The following is an 18,788-nucleotide window of genomic DNA, read 5'->3' as shown; positions in this document are numbered from 1 at the left end:
ATTATTGCCGCCAGTTACACCGACACTTCAGTTTACTAATTAGTCTGCTCAATCCATCCATCTCCTTCTCACCCTTCTGTCCAATGCTATTTTGTGGAGTGCACATAAGTGATCTCTTTACATTACAGACTATACATCATAGTGTTACTTTCTGTCATTGTTAATAATGCTGCTGAGTAAAAGGACACCAACAAATCTACTAAAATTATTGATCATAGAGTTATCTGATTTTTCTAACTTCAAATAATAAAAAATGTCAGTAATTCTACATTTGAGTTTGTGTTTCAGTATTTTCCAAGTGTATAATAAAATGTACAATCCTTACAGATCATTTTTTTTAAAAGTATAGGTTCAGGTCCAGGCTCCTTCAAAGTGTATGGTCTTGGACAAATTAAGCTCTATAAATTAGAGCAACTCTTCTTACAGTTGAACTCAATAATGCAACTGATTTCACCGTATTTAATTTAAATAATGTATTATTTAAATAATAATTTAAATAATACATAATTTAAATAATGTATTATTTAAATAATAGGTTCTCCTTAGTCCTGTTCATCTTTACTGTCTAGATTGGCACATTTCAAGTTCAAAATATATTATTATTTATTTTTATTAAAAATGTGACAAAAACAACACAATTTTTTAGTCCGCATAGTAAAATGTAATACCTGTAGCTCTTATTCTATGATTTGAAAAGTTATTTGATAAAACATCTAAGGAAAATTTCTTTACTAAATTAGGAATTTAGAATTTTCTTTATTAAATTAGAAAATAAAATAAATGAAGTTAACAGTATGTCTAATCTTTATGCATTCATTAATTTATTAATTTCAATAACATTTATTGGGTTCCTACCATGTGTCAGAAGTTACACAGATGAAGACTAAGGAATGGCTATGACCTTAAGTTCTACTGGGACATTTATAGTATAGCAAGGTAACACATTTCTTCTAATAAAACTTCTCCATGTTAATCAGAAATGGCAATTTGTACAATAGGAATGATTGTCATATGGAATAAGAATCACCTGCAGCGATTCTACATTAATTAATAAATTCTGAACTACTATCCTACAAATGAATTTGTACTTAAAATACCTTGTTTTTCTTTTAGTAACATCATGATTCAAGATAACCACCCAGAAAATGTATGCATCAAATTAAAGAACACTCAACATACTGTCCACTATACTTTAGTGTACCTTGCATCAACTGTATCAGTCAGCTGCTAAGTCTCACTAATTCATTTTACAAATGGGGAAATTGAGGTAAATAGAGAAAGAAAGGAAGAAAATGTGGATTAGTGCTAAGGTGAAAAAAGAAAGCAATACATATTTTAAAATAAAATGAAAAAAGCAAATCAGAATGATGGGATATGTTGAGGAGTATCTTTAACTCAACTTTGAGGATCCGAGGACTAGAAAGAGATATGAGGTGAACACAGTTTTCCTACTGCGAAAGAAACTTCTAGGACTTCAGTCATAAGAAGGAAACATTCCTTTTCAAAAAGATGGATGGAAAGACACACTGAAATGCTATTTAAACACAGGTAGATTTAAATGTGTTGTACAGAATATGCACACAAATATTTTGAAGGAAGATTACAAAGAAAGGAACAATTACATCTAAATGTTAGTTCAAAGGGAATTGTATATGATAGCTGTCCTGTTTTTCCTTTGTGTGGGCATCTACACATTTATTTTTCTTCTTTCTCAGGCTGTCAGTATTTAATGTTCTCAGAGACTTGAAATTATCCTGTTATCAAGACAAACTGATTTATTTTTTAAAGGACATTTTAGAAGATGAAAACCTTTTTATATTTTATTTCCTTAATTTAATCAAAAGGGAGACAATGTTTATTTCTCTCCTTTCTTACTTCTAATAATACACTTCACTGTCTTTTTCTTTTTCACCCCTTAGGATCTTGGGGGGAAATTAACAATAGCCAACAGCAACATATTCCATCTTTGTAAGAGATATGCTTTGGCTCTAATGCCCTTTGAACTCTGGGAAAAAAGGCAGTGTTATTCTGGCTTTACCTACCACATGGCATTCTTCTGACTATATTTGAATATAGAAATCCATAAAGCATTTTTTTTTTGCCAACCATATATTAATTAACTTATTTTTGTTTTTATACAATTTTTAAAGGTTACTTTCCATTTACCCTTTTTACAAAATATTAGCTATATTCTCCGTGTTATACAGTACATACTTGAGCCCACCTTACATCCAATAGTTTGTACCTCTCACTCCCCAACCCCTATATTGCCCCTCTCCCACACTGGTAACCACTACTTTGTTCTCTGTGTCTGTGAATTTTCTTCTTTTTGTTATATTTACTAGTTTGTTGTTTGTTTTAAACTCCATACATAAGTGATGTCATACAGTATTTGTCTTTCTCTGTCTAGCTTAATTCACTTAGAATAATGCCCTCCAAGATAATCTATGTTGCTACAAATGACAAAATTTCATTCTTTTCTATGGCTGAGTAGTTTTCCATTGCATATATATATATATATATCCATTCATCTGTTGATGGACATTTAGATTGTTTCCACATCTTGGCAATTGTAAATAATGCTGCTATGAACATTGGGGTGTATGTGTCTCTTTGAATTAGTGTTTTTGTTTCTTTTGGATATATACAATGGAGTGGAATTGCTGGGTCATATGATAGTTCTATTTTGAGTTTTTTTAGAAAACTCCCTACTGTTTTCCACAGTGGCCGCACAAATTTACATACCCACCAGCAGTGTACAAGGGTTCCCTTTTCTCCACATCTTTGCCAACATTCATTATTTGTGTTCTTTTTGATAATAGCCATTGTGACAGGTGTGAGATGATATCTCATTGTGGTTTTAGCATTTCCCTGATGATTAGCCATGTTGAACATCTTTTCATGTGTCCTTTGGCCATCTGCATTTCCTCTTTGGAAAAATGTCTATTCAGTTCTATACAGTATGACTGAAAGCACATGATAGAAAGAAAAACTTCCCTGAATTGACTAACATTTTTACATGATCACATAAACAGCATTGTCATGCACCTAAAAAAAGAAGGCAGAAAACAGCATTGTTACTTAAAATGAAAGGAGATCAATGTTTGGTAAGCATATACACAATAAAAATCTAGCATTAACTACACAGAACTCCAAGAGATTTCTGACAAAGGAATGTCTCAGGTCCATTTCTAAGTGGGAATGGAGGGAAATATATGCTTATATATTGCATTAGGGTCATGTTTAGTGCACATAGTATTTACTATGTTTTATGGTTTTTTATTTTTATTAATTTTCTAACTGCAATAAATAAGTTACTTGAAGTCAGATTTGGAGAACATTCAACTTCCCTTGTAATCTTCAGTGCCATTTAGTATATAGCTCTACGTGTCCTAAGTCTAGTCACTCTGAATTAAGAATGTGTAAAAAGCTCTGGTGTTATAGTGAGTGGGGCAAGAAATGACATTTGCTAACATAACACAGAGAGCAACTTAATTTCAGTGATCTGAACAGATGGAAGCTTCTCTCCCTAACAAAGTGTCAGAGGGGCATGTAAAACCTTTCTCCATAGCACACAGGTCAAGGAAGAAAGATGGAATACTGAGTAATCTGGGCAAAGCACAGAAGAAAAGTCATTCTGGATAGAATGGAACTTATGTCAGGCAAACATACAAAAATAACAAAGAAATGAAATTACTTATGTTCCAGAGTTGGATAGATCTCTATATATTAGCACAGTGGGAACAGAGTTGCATAGACTAAAAATCCATAAGTATGAAATCAAATTCAAAAAGCTGTCCAAGGAATATATTCTATTGCAGGCTGCATGAAACATGGAAGAATATGGAGTGTAAAAAGCAAAACATAGTGAAGGACGACTAATTTGAATGACTATACTTCCTCTGAAAAAGTCCTTAGGCAAAAGAATCTCTAATTATCTAGTAAAATCTGGAAGTAAGTAGCTGAATGAAACTTACAATATTTACAGTTTTATATACATACATGTTTATATGCCCCATATCCACAGGGATAATTTAATAGTTTCAAATTAACACTTAAATAACAATATTTTATATTTACTTTTCATTTTGGAAAAAAAAACATACCTAAAATTAACTCAAATATGATTCTGGGAAATGTAAAAGATGATTCCTTAACAAGAGTTATTACTCTCTGAATATTCTACATGTATACTTTGTATTAAAAGACATGAAAAATACATTTAATCAAGTAAACAGTGGAAAATGTGTTTACTGAGTCAATAGATAAATGAATAAAACATACATATTTTGACATAATAGAAAGATCATTGCATTGATTTCATTTATTTCACAAATACTTGTTGAGTTCTCATTTATACACTTAAAAAAATCACCCTCAGTATTTCTCTTCAAGGTAAAGTGAACATTTTAATAATGAATGTAAAAGTAATAATTGCTCAAAGGAAACTCTGGCAAAAGGGAAAACTTTTAAAAAGAGGTGCTTGGGGCACCTCACTATTGTTACATGATTTTATAGAGAAGCTTACATTTCCTCATATTGGAGACAGAAATTTCTACCTCTTTTTCTAAAAATATATTGATCGATGATTTTTAATGTATTTGAATCATTTGTTAAAAATATGAATATACTATACCTTTTTTTTCAGAAATAATATTGATGTTTAAATGGATGGAAATTTGCCAGCTAAATTATAACATAAATTTTCCATTTTGCTACATATGATTGAAAAAATTTATTATGACATTTACAGCTAACAGTGTTTCTTTGTATGACCTATATAACTTTTTCAACTATAACATCCATTAAAACTATGTATTTAAGTCAACTGAATAAAAATTATTGTGCTCAATATAATTATTATTCCAGCTACAAATATTTGCTTATATGAGCAAAGACAGGAATCTTGAATTATAAATGTATTTTGCAAGCACATTTATTATTTATTCTTTTCTCTATATTTAATTTTTAGTTATAAATTAAAATTAACTTTTTGAATAGAGTAAGGAAACAGACTTTGGAGACTACAGGAGTAATATGTAACCCAAATCTTTTTACGGGACAAATCCATGTAAATTGTATATTAACTTATATGATGAAAAAGTGAATGCTTTTGACAAGAAAATATTCTACATTCCTATGATAAACTAATTGAGGAAATTGACTAAAGAGGCCAAATAAAATGCTTCAAGGACACTGTCAGCCAGCCTGAAACCATGGGATGCTGGGGCAGACAGCTGGGAAACAATGGTACCTGACAGTACCAGCTGGCATCTAACAACCAGAGAAAGAACAGTTCATACACTCTAAGAAACAAACAAACTGAAAGTATTAACAGAAAGGGCAAAGGAAAGGCATGTAAAGCAAGGTCTGGCCTTTAATGGAGTCTCACTTAGCAAAATCAGTACACAAAACACAAGGAAAGATTACAAATTGCATAGCTTCAGTTTTTGCCTTTTAAACTCAATTTAAAGAAGAAATCTGTTACCTATAATTACTGTTTTAATTTAACTTGCAGTAGGAGAAAAGTTATTAATAGCTTATTAGAAATATTATTCAAGTAGCAGTAAAAATATAATTTAAATAAAACTTTCCTTTATTTACTTTTCATAAAAATATAGATCAATTTCCTATAGTGGTCAAATAAAATACTGTTTTATAGAAATTCATTTTGAAATACAGATCAATTTCCTATAGTGGTCAAATACAATACTGTTTTATAGAAATCCATTTTGATTAAAAATCAGTAACCACAAATGTAGTTATGTAGTTATTTAGTTCTCTATAGGAGTTAAAATCAATATGTATAACTTGTTTAAAATTAACTTTCTTCTATAATTAATAAACTCCAAGCTAAAATAAGAGGCATCAGAGCATATAGGTTAAAAAAATAAATAAATAAAGTAAAATACTAGAGGTAGTTAAACTGAAGGACAACAAAACTACAAATAATTAGCTGAAATATACCATATAGGGGAATATGTTTAGATTTCCAGTATGACTTAAAAACCAAAATGAAGAAAGTTTAAAATAATTGCCTTGTGAAGTGATGCCTAGCTTGTTTAGAATCATTTAATCATTAAAACCATAGCTTTGATCAATAATCAGACTTTTACCATGAATTACCTGGACAGTATCCTCAACTCTTCATTCCATTTGGTCATAAAAATTTTAAAAAAATGAAAATTTTGTATTTTGATGTATTTTTCTTTTCTTTTTTTTTTGCGGTACACAGACCTCTCACTGTTGTGGCCTCTCTCGTTGCAGAGCACAGGCTCCGGACACGCAAGCTCAGGGGCCATGGCTCATGGGCCCAGCCGCTCTGCAGCATGTGGGATCTTCCTGGACCGGGGCACGAACCCGTGTCCCCTGCATCGGCAGGTGGACTCTCAACCAGTGTGCCACCAGGGAAGCCTTGATGTATACTTCTTGATGCCAAATTGGTTGCATGCAGAGAAAATAGATAGGGTCAATTTGTTCTTAACTAGAATGGCTTTCTGTCTGTTTTAGGTGATTTTATATTCAGAATGAGAGCTTATTCATATGAGATTTTGAGGCAAACATGGTATCATGTGGAGCATTTGGGCAGGCTTTACTAACTGATCTTCAAAAGAGTTAACTCTTGCTGGTAGCTGCCCTGATTGTTATGGATAGTGATATAAAGCCATATGGATTTTTAGAGGACTATTAGTAAAGCAGAATCCACAAAATAGTATCTGTGCCTGTTAATTTTGTCTTCAGGGATATCAAGGCACCCTCATTTGTTAGCTATGTGGATGAAGGCATACACCCCATACTTAGATGTCTACTTTAGTAGTTTCATCCAGGATATATGCTGCTATCTTATGACATTTAAAAAAAGAAGAAAGATAACAATACAAACTTAAAAGTAGATTATATCCTATAAATATATAAGGTATTTAATGATAAGGCTCTATCAATTGGCAAATGAAAAAAGTAGAATACTTGAATAAACAGGCATAATTATTTAATAATCTTGTGTGTAACTGGATTCTGGTTCCAAATTCTAACTTTTCTCACATGATTTCACCATCTAATTGAAAAGGAAACTGTCATAACTCCATCTCTCTACCACATCCAAGGATTCAATTTTTCCCATAGCAAAACCTAATTCACTGTATCACACACCAACCTACATATATATTACTCCTTTAGAGATAATATAAGTTGATTTTTAAGATACCTATCAGGATCAGGCTTATAAATCATTGCCCTTAATCCAACTACAGGTTTTCTTTTCTAAACATAGTAAGACTGAATCAGAAGTGAAGGGTCATTGTAATAACATAAAAATTGTAATAATGTGTAAAATATGTAATAGAGGTTAAATTTTAATTCTAAAAATCAATTAATCACCTGAGCTTAGAGGAATAGTTTATTCTCTTTAGAATCCTGTTATCTATTTTGTATTGATCTTTGTTATCACTGTTGTTTTAATCATCATTTTTATCATCACCATCTTCATTGTCACTCTCACCATCAAATGTTTTATTGTGGTCTTTCTGTGAAATCATTACTAAGCCAGGCACTTTGTATACAGTGAGTCATGAAATCTTCCCGACCACATGCAACTGGTATTATTATTCCCAAGATAGAGAAGAGGAAAATAGTACTCATAAAAACTGGGTAATTTGATAATTCATGGAAGACCGTGGATTTACACTGTTCTTCTTAATCCAATACCAAATTACTTTCTACTACATCATGCTGAAATTAAAGAATGATACTGATCTCTATTACTACTTAGAATTCTAAAAGCATGTAACATGTTGAAAATTAAATTCAGCAGGTTTGTTCACGTAATTTTTATCTCTGTCAATGCCATTGGCATTCTCTTCATCTTTTAATTTTCCCTATTTCATGCCATAATGTACTTTGTAAAAATATTGCCCACACATTTAATTGACTTACTTGTTGATAAACAAGAAGACCTAAGGATAAGCAACTTCTGCAGACTAATGGACAGTAGAAAATTTCCCAGATGTCACTAACAAAATCATCGAGGAGAAAGGACATCTACCTGAACAGATTTTTAATGCAGACAAAAGAGCCCTATTCTGGAAAAAAATGTCACAAAGGATATTTATTAGTAAGAAAGAAGTGAGGAGTTAAGGCAGGAAGATATAGGTCAACTCTACTGTTTTGTGCAAATGAAGTCAGGTTTATGGTCAGAACTGATCTTATCTGTTAAAGCTGCTAACCCCAGAGCCTTGAAGGGAAAAGATAAACAGCAGCTGCCAGTCTTCTGGTTGTACAACAAGAAGGCCTGAACAATGAGAACACTTTTCCTGGATTGGTTCCATTGATGCTTTCTCCTTGAAGTCAGAAAAGACCTTGCCAATAAGGTACTGCTTTTTAAAGTCCTTTGGGTATTGGACAGTGCCCCTGGACACCCAGAACCCCATGAGTTCAACACTAAAGGTGTCAAAGTGGTCTACGTGCCTCCAAACATGATGTCTCTAATTCAGCCTCTGGATCAGGAGGGCCATAAAGACCTTTAAGGCTCATTGCACAAGGTACTCTATAGAAAGGATTGCCAATGGTATGCAAGAGAACCCTGGTAGAGAGAACATCATGAAAGTCTTGGAGGGTTACACCATTGAAGATGCCATCAATTTTATAGAAAAAGCTGTGAAAGGCATCAAGCCCTCAAAATAAATTCCTGCTGGAGAAAACTGTGTTCAGATGTTGTGCATGACTTCACAGGATATAGAACAGAGCCAATCAAGGAAATTATAAGAAAGACTGTGGATATGGCAAAAAAAAGGTAGAGGGTGAAGTGTTTCAAGATATGAATCTTGGAGAAATTCAAGAATTATTAAATATCACACCAGAGGAATTAACAGAAGATGACTTGACAGAGGAAAGTGCTTCCAAATCAATGCCAGATGATGATGAGGAAGACACAGAAGAAGCAGTGCCAGAAAACAAACTGACAACAGACAATCTGGCAGAAGGATTCCAGTTATTCAACACTGCTTTTGACTTCTTTTATGATGTGGGTCTTTCAGTGATATGGGCACTGAAACCAAAGCAAACAGTGGAACAAGGATTGGTGGTACTGTAAAGAAACATTTTCACAGAAATGCAAAGGTAAAAAAGCCAGATTCTATGATTGCATTTCAGTAAAGTTACACTGAGTGTGCCTGCCTCTCCTGCCTTCTCCCTCCACTTCTGCCACCCCTGAGACAGCAGTACCAGGCCCTCCTCTCCTTATTCAGACCAATCAACATGAAGACAACAGGATTAAGACCTTAATGATCATCCACTTCCACTTAATGAGCAGTAAATCACCATCATTCTGCACATTTAATAAAGTTATTTGTTGTGTATGTGTGTCTGTCTCCATGTGAAAATCTAATAAATGTACAGCAAGAACTGAATGAGATGTTTTGGCATCATCATCATCATCATTGGATTGTGTAGCACATCTTGTGCAAGAGTTGTATTGAAGTGGATAGCCTATATTTACATAGGCATAAAGTGAGTGATATTTAATGTAAAATTAATAATGTGTAAGTTTTCTTACTCTTTTATAACTCTGCTTTCAAAGAATCACATAACATTACAGTATGCCCACCCACTCATAACTGGAGAAACTGCATACCAGCCCAACGTCACAGGTAGGTGTTTTGTTATTTTTAAGTTTCCAATACTGTATTATGAATATGACAGTAATACTGTATGCCATAAAATTTTATAATGACTCATTCATTAGTGTATAGGCTAAGCTATTGTGAAGCAATCATATCGATTACACTAGGCTACTATAAAGCAGTCATATTGCTGCTTCTTCAATATCAGTGCATGAATTACAGTACCTGTAAATAATTATGTTTCTTTTTAATATTATCTTTTCATTTATGATGTCTAGTTTTAGGAATACATGTAGCAGATACTGTATTTTGTATATATAAGACAATATTGATGTAGATGCTGACAGATGACTCATTATGTAAGCAGGTGATATGAGTTTATGGTATTGATATATTACAGCACTAAAAAGGTATTTTCTCTTCTCTTTTTTTAAACATCTTTATTAGAGTACAATTGCTTTACAATGGTGTGTCCGTTTCTGCTTTATAACTAAGTGAATCAGTTATACATATACATATGTCCCCATATCTCTTCCATCTTGCATATCCCTCCCTCCCACCCTTCCTATCCCACCCCTCTAGGTGGTCACAGAGCACCGAGCTGATCTCCCTGTGCTATGCGGCTGCTTCCCACTAGCTACCTATTTTACGTTTGATAGTGTATATATGTCCATGCCACTCTCTCACTTTGTCCCAGTTTACCCTTCCCCCTCAACGTATCCTCAAGTCCATTCTCTACTAGGTATGCATCTTTATTCCCATCTTGCCCCTAGGTTTTTCTGACCATTTTCTTGTTTCTTTTTTTTTTTTTTTTTAGTTTCCATATATATGTGTTAACATATGGTATTTGTTTTTCTCTTCCTGACTTACTTCACTCTGTATGACAGACTCTAGGTCCATCCACCTCACTACAAATAACTAAGGTTCATTCCTTTTTATGGCTGATGAAGAGTCCATTGTATATATGTGCCACATCTTCTTAATCCATTCATCTATTGATGGACACTTAGGATGCTTCCATGTCCTGGCTATTGTAAATAGAACTGCAATGAACATTTTGGTACATTACTTTTTTTGAATTATGGTTTTCTCAGGGTATATGCCCAGTAGTGGGATTTCTGGGTCTTATGGTAGTTCTATTTTTGGATTTTTAAGGAACCTCCATACTATTCTCTATAGTGGCTGCACCAATTTACATTCCCACCAACAGTGCCAGAGGATTCCCTATTTTCCAAACCCTCTCCAGCATTTCTTTTTTTTTTTTTAACATCTTTATTGGGGTATAATTGCTTTACAATGGTGTGTTAGTTTCTGCTTTATAACAAAGTGAATCAGCTATACATATACATATGTTCCTATATGTCTTCCCTCTTGCGTCTCCCTCCCTCCCACTCTCCCCATCCCACCCTTCCAGGCTGTCACAAAGCACCGAGCTAATATCCCTGTGCCTTGCGGCTGCTTCCCCCCAGCTATCTACCTTACTACGTTTGTTAGTGTGTATATGTCCATGACTCTCTCTCGCCCTGTCAAAACTCACCCTTCCCCCTCCCCATATCCTCAAGTCCGTTCTCCAGTAGGTCTGCGTCTTTATTCCTGTCTTACCCCTAGGTTCTTCATGACATATTTTTTCCTTAAATTCCATATATATGTGTTAGCATACGGTATTTGTCTTTTTCTTTCTGACTTACTTCACTCTGTATGACAGACTCTAGGTCCATCCATCTCATTACAAATAGCTCAATTTCATTTCTTTTTAAGGCTGAGTAATATTCCATTGTATATATGTGCCACATCTTCTTTATCCGTTCATCTGATGATGGGCGCTTAGGTTGTTTCCATCTCCGGGCTATTGTAAATAGAGCTGCAATGAACATTTTGGTACATGACTCTTTTTGAATTTTGGTTTTCTCAGGGTATATGCCCAGTAGTGGGATTGCTGGGTCATATGGTAATTCTATTTGTAGTTTTTTAAGGAACCTCCATACTGTTCTCCATAGTGGCTGAACCAATTCACATTCCCACCAGCAGTGCAAGAGTGTCCCCTTTTCTCCACACCCTCTCCAGCATTTATTGCTTCTAGATTTTTTGATGATGGCCATTCTGACTGGTGTGAGATGATATCTCATTGTAGTTTTGATTTGCATTTCTCTAATGATTAATGATGTTGAGCATTCTTTCATGTGTTTGTTGGCAATCTGTATATCTTCCTTGGAAAAAGGTCGATTAAGGTCTTCTGCCCATTTTGGGGTCGGGTTGTTTGTTTTTTTAATATTGAGCTGCATGAGTTAATGTATGTTTTGGAGATTAATCCTTTGTCAGTTGCATAACTTGCAAATATTTTCTCCCATTCTGAGGGTTGTCTCTTCGTCTTGTTTATGGTTTCCTTTGCTGTGCAAAAGCTTTTAAGTTTCATTCGGTTCCATTTGTTTATTTTTGTTTTTATTTCCATTTCTCTAGGAGGTGGGTAAAAAAGGACTGCTGTGATTTATGTCATCGAGTGTTCTGCCCATGTTTTCCTCTAAGAGTTTGATGGTGTCTGGTCTTACATTTAGGTCGTTAGTCCATTTTGAGTTTATTTTTGTGTATGGTGTTAGGGAGTGTTCTAATTTCATTCTTTTACATGTAGCTGTCCAGTTTTCCCAGCACCACTTATTGAAGATGCTGTCTTTTCTCCACTGTATATTCTTGCCTCCTTTATCAAAGATAAGGTGACCATATGTGTGTGAGTTTATCTCTGGGTTTTCTATCCTGTTCCATTGATCTATATTTCTGTTTTTGTGCCAGTACCATACTGTCTTGATTACTGTAGCTTTGTAGTATAGTCTGAAGTCAGGGAGCATGATTCCTCCAGCTCCACTTTTCTTTCTCCAGATTGCTTTAACTGTTCGGGGTCTTTTGTGTTTCCAATACGAATTGTGAAAATTTTTGTTCTACCTCTGTGAAAAATGCCATTGGTAGTTTGATAGGGATTGCATTGAATCTGTAGTTTGCTTCAAGTAGTAGAGTCATTTTCACAATCATGATTCTTCCAATCCAAGAACATGGTATATCTCTCTATCTATTTGTATCATCTTTAATTTCTTTCATCAGTGTCTTATAATTTTCTGCATACAGGCCTTTTGTCTCCTTAGGTAGGTTCATCCCTACATATTTTATTCTTTTTGTTGTAATGGTAAATGGGAGTGTTTTCTTAATTTCATTTTCAGATTTTTCATCATTAATGTATAGGAATGCAAGAGATTTCTGTGCCTTAATTTTGTATCCTGATAACTTACCAAATTCATGGATTAGCTCTAGTCATTTTCTGGTAGCCTCTTTAGGATACTCTATGTAGAGTATCATGTCATCTGCAAACAGTGACAGCTTTACTTCTTCTTTTCCAATTTGTATTACTTTTATTTCTTTTTATTCTCTGCTTGCTGTGGCTAAAATTTCCAAATCTTTGTTGAATAATAGTGTGACAGTGGGCAAGCCTGTCTTGTTCCTTATCTTAGTGGGAATGGTTTCAGATTTTCACCATTGAGGATGATGTTGGCTGTGGGTTTGTCATATATGGCATTTATTATGTTGAGGTAAGTTCCCTCTATGTCTACTATCTGGAGTGTTTTTATCATAAATTGGTGTTGAATTTTGTCAAAAGCTTACTCTGCATCTATGGAGATGATCAAATGTTTTTTCTCCTTCAATTTGTTAATATGGTGTATCACTTTGATTGATATGCGTATACTGAAGAATCCTTGCTTTCCTGGGGTAAACTCCACTTGATCATAGTGTATGATCCTTTTTATGTGCTGTTGGATTCTGTTTGCTAGTATTTTGTTCAAGATTTTTCTATCTATGTTCATTAGAGATATTGGCCTGTAGTTTTCTTTCTTTGTGACATCTTTGTCTGGTTTTGGTATCAGAGTGATGGTGGCCTTGTAGAATGAGTTTGGGAGTTTTCCTCCCTCTGCTATATTTTGGAAGAGTTTGAGAAGGACAGGTTTTAGCTCTTCTGTAAATGTTTGATAGAGTTCGCCTGTGAAGCCATCTGGTCCTGGGGTTATTTTTGCTGGAAGATTTTTAATCACAGTTTTAATTTCAGTGCTTGTGATTGGTGTGTTCATATTTTTATTTTTTCCTGGTTCATTCTTGGAAGGTTGTGCCTTTATATGAATTTGTCCATTTCTTCCAGGTTGTCCATTTTATTGGCATAGACTTGCTTGTAGTAATCTCTCATGATCCTTTGTATTTCTGCAGTGTCAGTTGTTACTTCTGCTTTTTCATTTCTAATTCTATTGATTTGAGCTTTCTCCCTTTTTTTCTTCATAAGACTGGTTAATGGTTTATCAATTTTGTTTATCTTCTCAAAGAACTACCTTTTATTTTTATTGATCTTTGCTATTGTTTCCTTCATTTCTTTTCATTTATTTCTGATCTGATTTTTATGATTTCTTTCCCTTCTACCAACTTTGGCATTTTTTTGCTCTCTCTCACTAATTGCTTTAGGTGTAAGGTTAGGTTGTTTATTTGAGATGTTTCTTTTTTCTTGAGGTAAGATTGTATTGTTATCAACTTCCTTCTTAGAACTGCTTTTGCTGCATCCCATAGGTTTTGAGCTGTCGTGTTTTCATTGTCATTTGTTTCTAGGTATATTTAGATTTCCTCTTTGATTTCTTAAGTGATCTCTTCCTTATTTAGTAGCGTATTGTTTAGCGTACATGTGATTGTACTTTTTACAGTTTTTGTCCTGTAATTGATATCTAGTCTCATAGCATTGTGGTTGGAAAAGATACTTGATATGATTTCAATTTTCTTAAATTTACCAAGGCTTGATTTGTGAACCAAGATATGATCTATCCTGGAGAATGTTCCATGAGTACTTGAGAAGAAAGTGTATTCTGTTGTTTTTGGATGGAAGGTCCTATAAATATCAATTAAGTCCATCTTGTTTAATGTATCATGTAAAGCTTGTGCCTCCTTATTTATTTTCATTTTGGATGATCTGTCCATTGGTGAAGGTGGGGTGTTAAAGTCCCCTACAATGATTGTGTTACTGTCAATTTCCCCTTTTATGGCTGTTAGTACTTGCCTTATTTATTGAGGTGCTCCTATGTTGGGTGCATAAAAATTTACAGTTGTTACATCTTCTTCTTGGATTGAATCCTTGATCATTATGTAGTGTCCTTCTTTGTCTCTTGTAACAGTCTTTGTTTTAAAGTCTAATTTGTCTGATATGAGAATTGCTACTCCAGCTTTCTTTTGATTTCCATTTGCATGGAATAACTTTTTCATCCCCTCCCTTTCATTCTGTATGTGTCCCTAGGTCTGAAGTGGGTCTCTTGTAGACAGCATATATATGGGTCTTGTTTTTGTATCCATTCAGTCAGTCTTTGTCTTTTGGTTGGAGCATTTAATCCATTTACATTTAAGGTAATTATCAATATAAATGTTTATATTACCATATTCTTAATTGTTTTGGGTTTATTATTTTAGGTATTTTCCTTCACTTGTGTTCCTTGCCTAGAGAATTTCCTTTAGCAATTGTTGTAAAGCTGGTTTGGTGATACTGTATTCTCTTAGCTTTTGCTTTCCAGTAAAGTTTTTAATTTATCCATCAAATATGAATGAGATCCTTTCTGGGTAGAGTAATCTTGGTTGTAGGTTTTTCTCTTTCATCATTTTACATATGTCCTGCCACTCCCTCTGGCTTGCAGAGCTTCTGCTAAAAGATCAGCTGTTACCCTTATGGGGATTTTGTTATGTGTTACTTGTTGCTTTTCCCTTGCTGCTTTGAATATATTTTCTTTGTATTTAATTTTTGATAATTTGATTAATATGTGTTGGCATGGTTCTCCTTGGATTTATTCTGTATGGGACTCTCTGTGCTTCCTGGACTTGTTTAACTATTTCCTTTCCCATAAAGGGAAGTTTTAAACTATAATCTCTTCAAATATTTTCTCAGTTCCTTTCTTTTTCTCTTCTTTTTCTGGAACCCTTATAATTCGAATGTTGGTGTGTTTAATGTTGTCCCAGAGGTCTCTGAGACTGTCCTCAATTCTTTTTGTTCTTTTTTCTTTATTCTGCTCTGCAGTAATTATTTCAACTATTTTATCTTCCAGGTCATGTATCCATTCTTTTGCATCAGTTATTCTGCTATTGATACCTTCTAGTGAATTTTAAATTTCATTAATTTTGTTGTTCATCTCTGTTTTTTGGTTTTTAGTTCTTCTAGGTCCTTGTTAAACGTTTCTTGTATTTTCTCCATTCTATTTCCAAGATATTTTATCATCTCTACAAAAATTACTCTGAATTCATTTTCAGATAGACTGCCTATTTCCTCCTCATTTGTTAGGTCTGGTGGATTTTTGTCTTCCTCCTTCAACTGCTGTGTGTTTCTCTGTCTTCTCATTTTCCTTAACTTACTGTGTTTGGTGTGTCCTTTTCATAGACTGCAGGTTCGTAGTTTCTGTTGTTTTTGGCATCTGTCTCCAGTGGCTAAGGTTGATCCAGTTGGTTTTGTAGGCTTCCTGGTGGAGGGAACTAGTGCCTGTGTTCTGGTGGATGAGGTTGGATCTTGTGTTTCTGGTGGACTGGTCCACGTCTGATGGTGTGTTTTGTGGTGTCTGTGGCCTTATTATGATTTTAGCCAGTCACTGTACTAATGGATGGGGTTGTCTTCCTGTCTAGCTAGTTGTTTGGCATATGGTGCCCTGCCCTGTGGCTTACTGGTCGTTGAGTGGAGCTTGGTTTTGGTGTTGAGATGGAGATCTCCGGTAGATTTTCACCGCTTTGTGTTATGTGGAGCTGGGAGTTCTCTTGTGGACCAGTGTCCTGAACTTGGCTCTCCTACCCCAGCAGCACAGCCCTGATGCCTGGCTAAAGCACCAAGAGCCTTTCATCCACACGGCTCAGACTGAAAGAGAGAAAAAAAGAAAGAAAGAGAGAAAGAAGAAGATAAAATAAAGTAAAATAAAATAAAGTTATTAAAATAAAAAATATTTATTAAGAAAAAATATTTTTAAGTAATAAAAAAATAAAAATGGACAGACAGAACCCTAGGACAAAGGGTAAAAGCAAAGCTATACAGACAAAATTACACACAGAAGCATACACATACACACTCACAAAAAGAGAAAAAGGGAAAAAAAATAATATATATATAGTCGCTCCCAAAGTCCACCTCCTCAATCTGGGGTGGTTCATTGCCTATTCAGGTATTCCACAGATGCAGGGTACATCAAGTTGATTGTGGAGATTTAATCTGGTGCTCCTGAAGCTGCTGGGAGAAATTTCCCTTTCCCTTCTTTGTTTGCACAGCTCCTGTGGTTCAGCTTTATTTGGACCCACCTCTGCATGTAGGTCACCTGAAGGCGTCTGTTCTTCACTTAGGTAGGATGGGGTTAAAGGAGACACTAATTTGGGGGCTCTGGCTCATTCAGGCCGGGGGTAGTGAGGGGCATGGAGCGTGGGGTGAGCCTGTGGCAGCAGAGGCCTGCGTGACGTTGCACCAGCCTGAGGTCAACTGTGCCTTCTCCTGGGGAAGTTGTCCCTGGATCACGGGACCCTGGCAGTGGCGGGCTGCACAGGCTCCCAGGAAGGGAGGTGTGGATAGTGACCTGTGCTTGCACACAAGCTTCTTGGTGGTGGCAGCAGTGGCCTTAGCATCCCATGCCCATCTCTGGGGTCTGTGCTCTTAGCCGCGGCTCACGCCCATCTCTGGAGCTCCTTTAGGTGAAGCTCTTAATCCCCTCTCCTCGCGAACCAGGAAACAAAGAGGAAAGAAAAAGTCTCTTGCCTCTTCGGCAGCTCCAGAATTTTCCCTGGACTCCCTCCAGGCTAGTCGTGGTGCACTAACCCCTTCAGGCTGTATTCACGCAGCCAACCCTAGTCCTCTCCCTTGGATCCGACCGAAGCCTGAGCCTCAACTCCCAACCTTGCTTGCCCCAGTGAATGAGCAAACAAACCTCTTGGGCTGGTGAGTGCCGGTTGACACCAATCCCCTGTGCAGGAATCTCTCCGCTTTGCCCTCCGCACCCCTGTAGCTGTGCTCTCCTCTGTGGCACAAAGCTCCCCCCTCCACCACCCGCAGTCTCTGCCCACAAAGGGGCTTCTAGTGTGTGGAAACATTTATTCCTTCACTGCTCCCTCCCACTGGTGCAGGTCCCATCCTTATTATTTTGGCTCTGTTTTTTCTTTTGCCCTACCCAGGTACGTGTGGAGTTTCTTGCCTTTTGGGAGGTCTGAGGTATTCTTCCAGCATTCAGTAGGTGTTCTGTAGGGGTTGTTTCACATGTAGTTGTATTTCTGATGTATCTGTGGGGAGGAAGGTGATCTCTGCCTCTTACCCTTCCATCATCTTGAAGATCCTCCATTATAATTTTCTTAATAACATTTTCTTTTCTTTAGCTTACCTTATTGTTAGAATACAGTTTATAATACATGTAACATAGAAAATATGTGTTAATAGACGGTTTATGTTACCAGTAAGATTTCCAGTCAACAGTAGGCTATTAGTAGTTAATTTTTTGGAAAATCAAAAGTTATACACGGATTTTCTACTTTACAGGTGGTCAGCATTCCAACCCCAATGTTGTTCAAGGATCAACTGTACTATATTATATATATAATATATACTAGTAAATATTAAAATAATCAGTATTATAAAATGTATTAATACATTAATACTATCTAATATACACTGTATATTATGTTTTATATTGTTTTATTATATTTAATATATATAGTATTTAATCTATCATCACATATTCTTTACCACACACAGCTAATAGTGCTATTTCTTTACTATATTAAACAAAAAAATAACATTTTTTTACTGCATCACAAAAAGAAAGATTAATGGAATAATTACATTTACTAGAGCTTTGAAGATATATATTCCTTAGCTGACTTTGGATATGATACTCTAAAGTTTTAGTCAGTCTGATTCCACTTGGGTAAATTAATTTTGCAAATTAACTATAATTATAAATTGCTTTAAAATCAAAGGTAATATAAACATTTTTAAAAAATTACTTCAAGACCATAATGTACGTGATCCAAAAATCCAGACATTTAGAGAAGTCTAGAAAAAAATCAAGTTAAAATATGCTATAGGTTTAGAATTTATTGACAAGTGTTCCAGGCACAAATTCTAGCTAATGGCATTGTGTGTATGCCATGTCCATCTTG

This window comes from Phocoena sinus, chromosome 12, assembly GCF_008692025.1.
Source record: "Phocoena sinus isolate mPhoSin1 chromosome 12, mPhoSin1.pri, whole genome shotgun sequence".
In the NCBI taxonomy this organism is placed as follows: domain Eukaryota; kingdom Metazoa; phylum Chordata; class Mammalia; order Artiodactyla; family Phocoenidae; genus Phocoena; species Phocoena sinus.
This window is presented reverse-complemented; position numbering follows the sequence as displayed.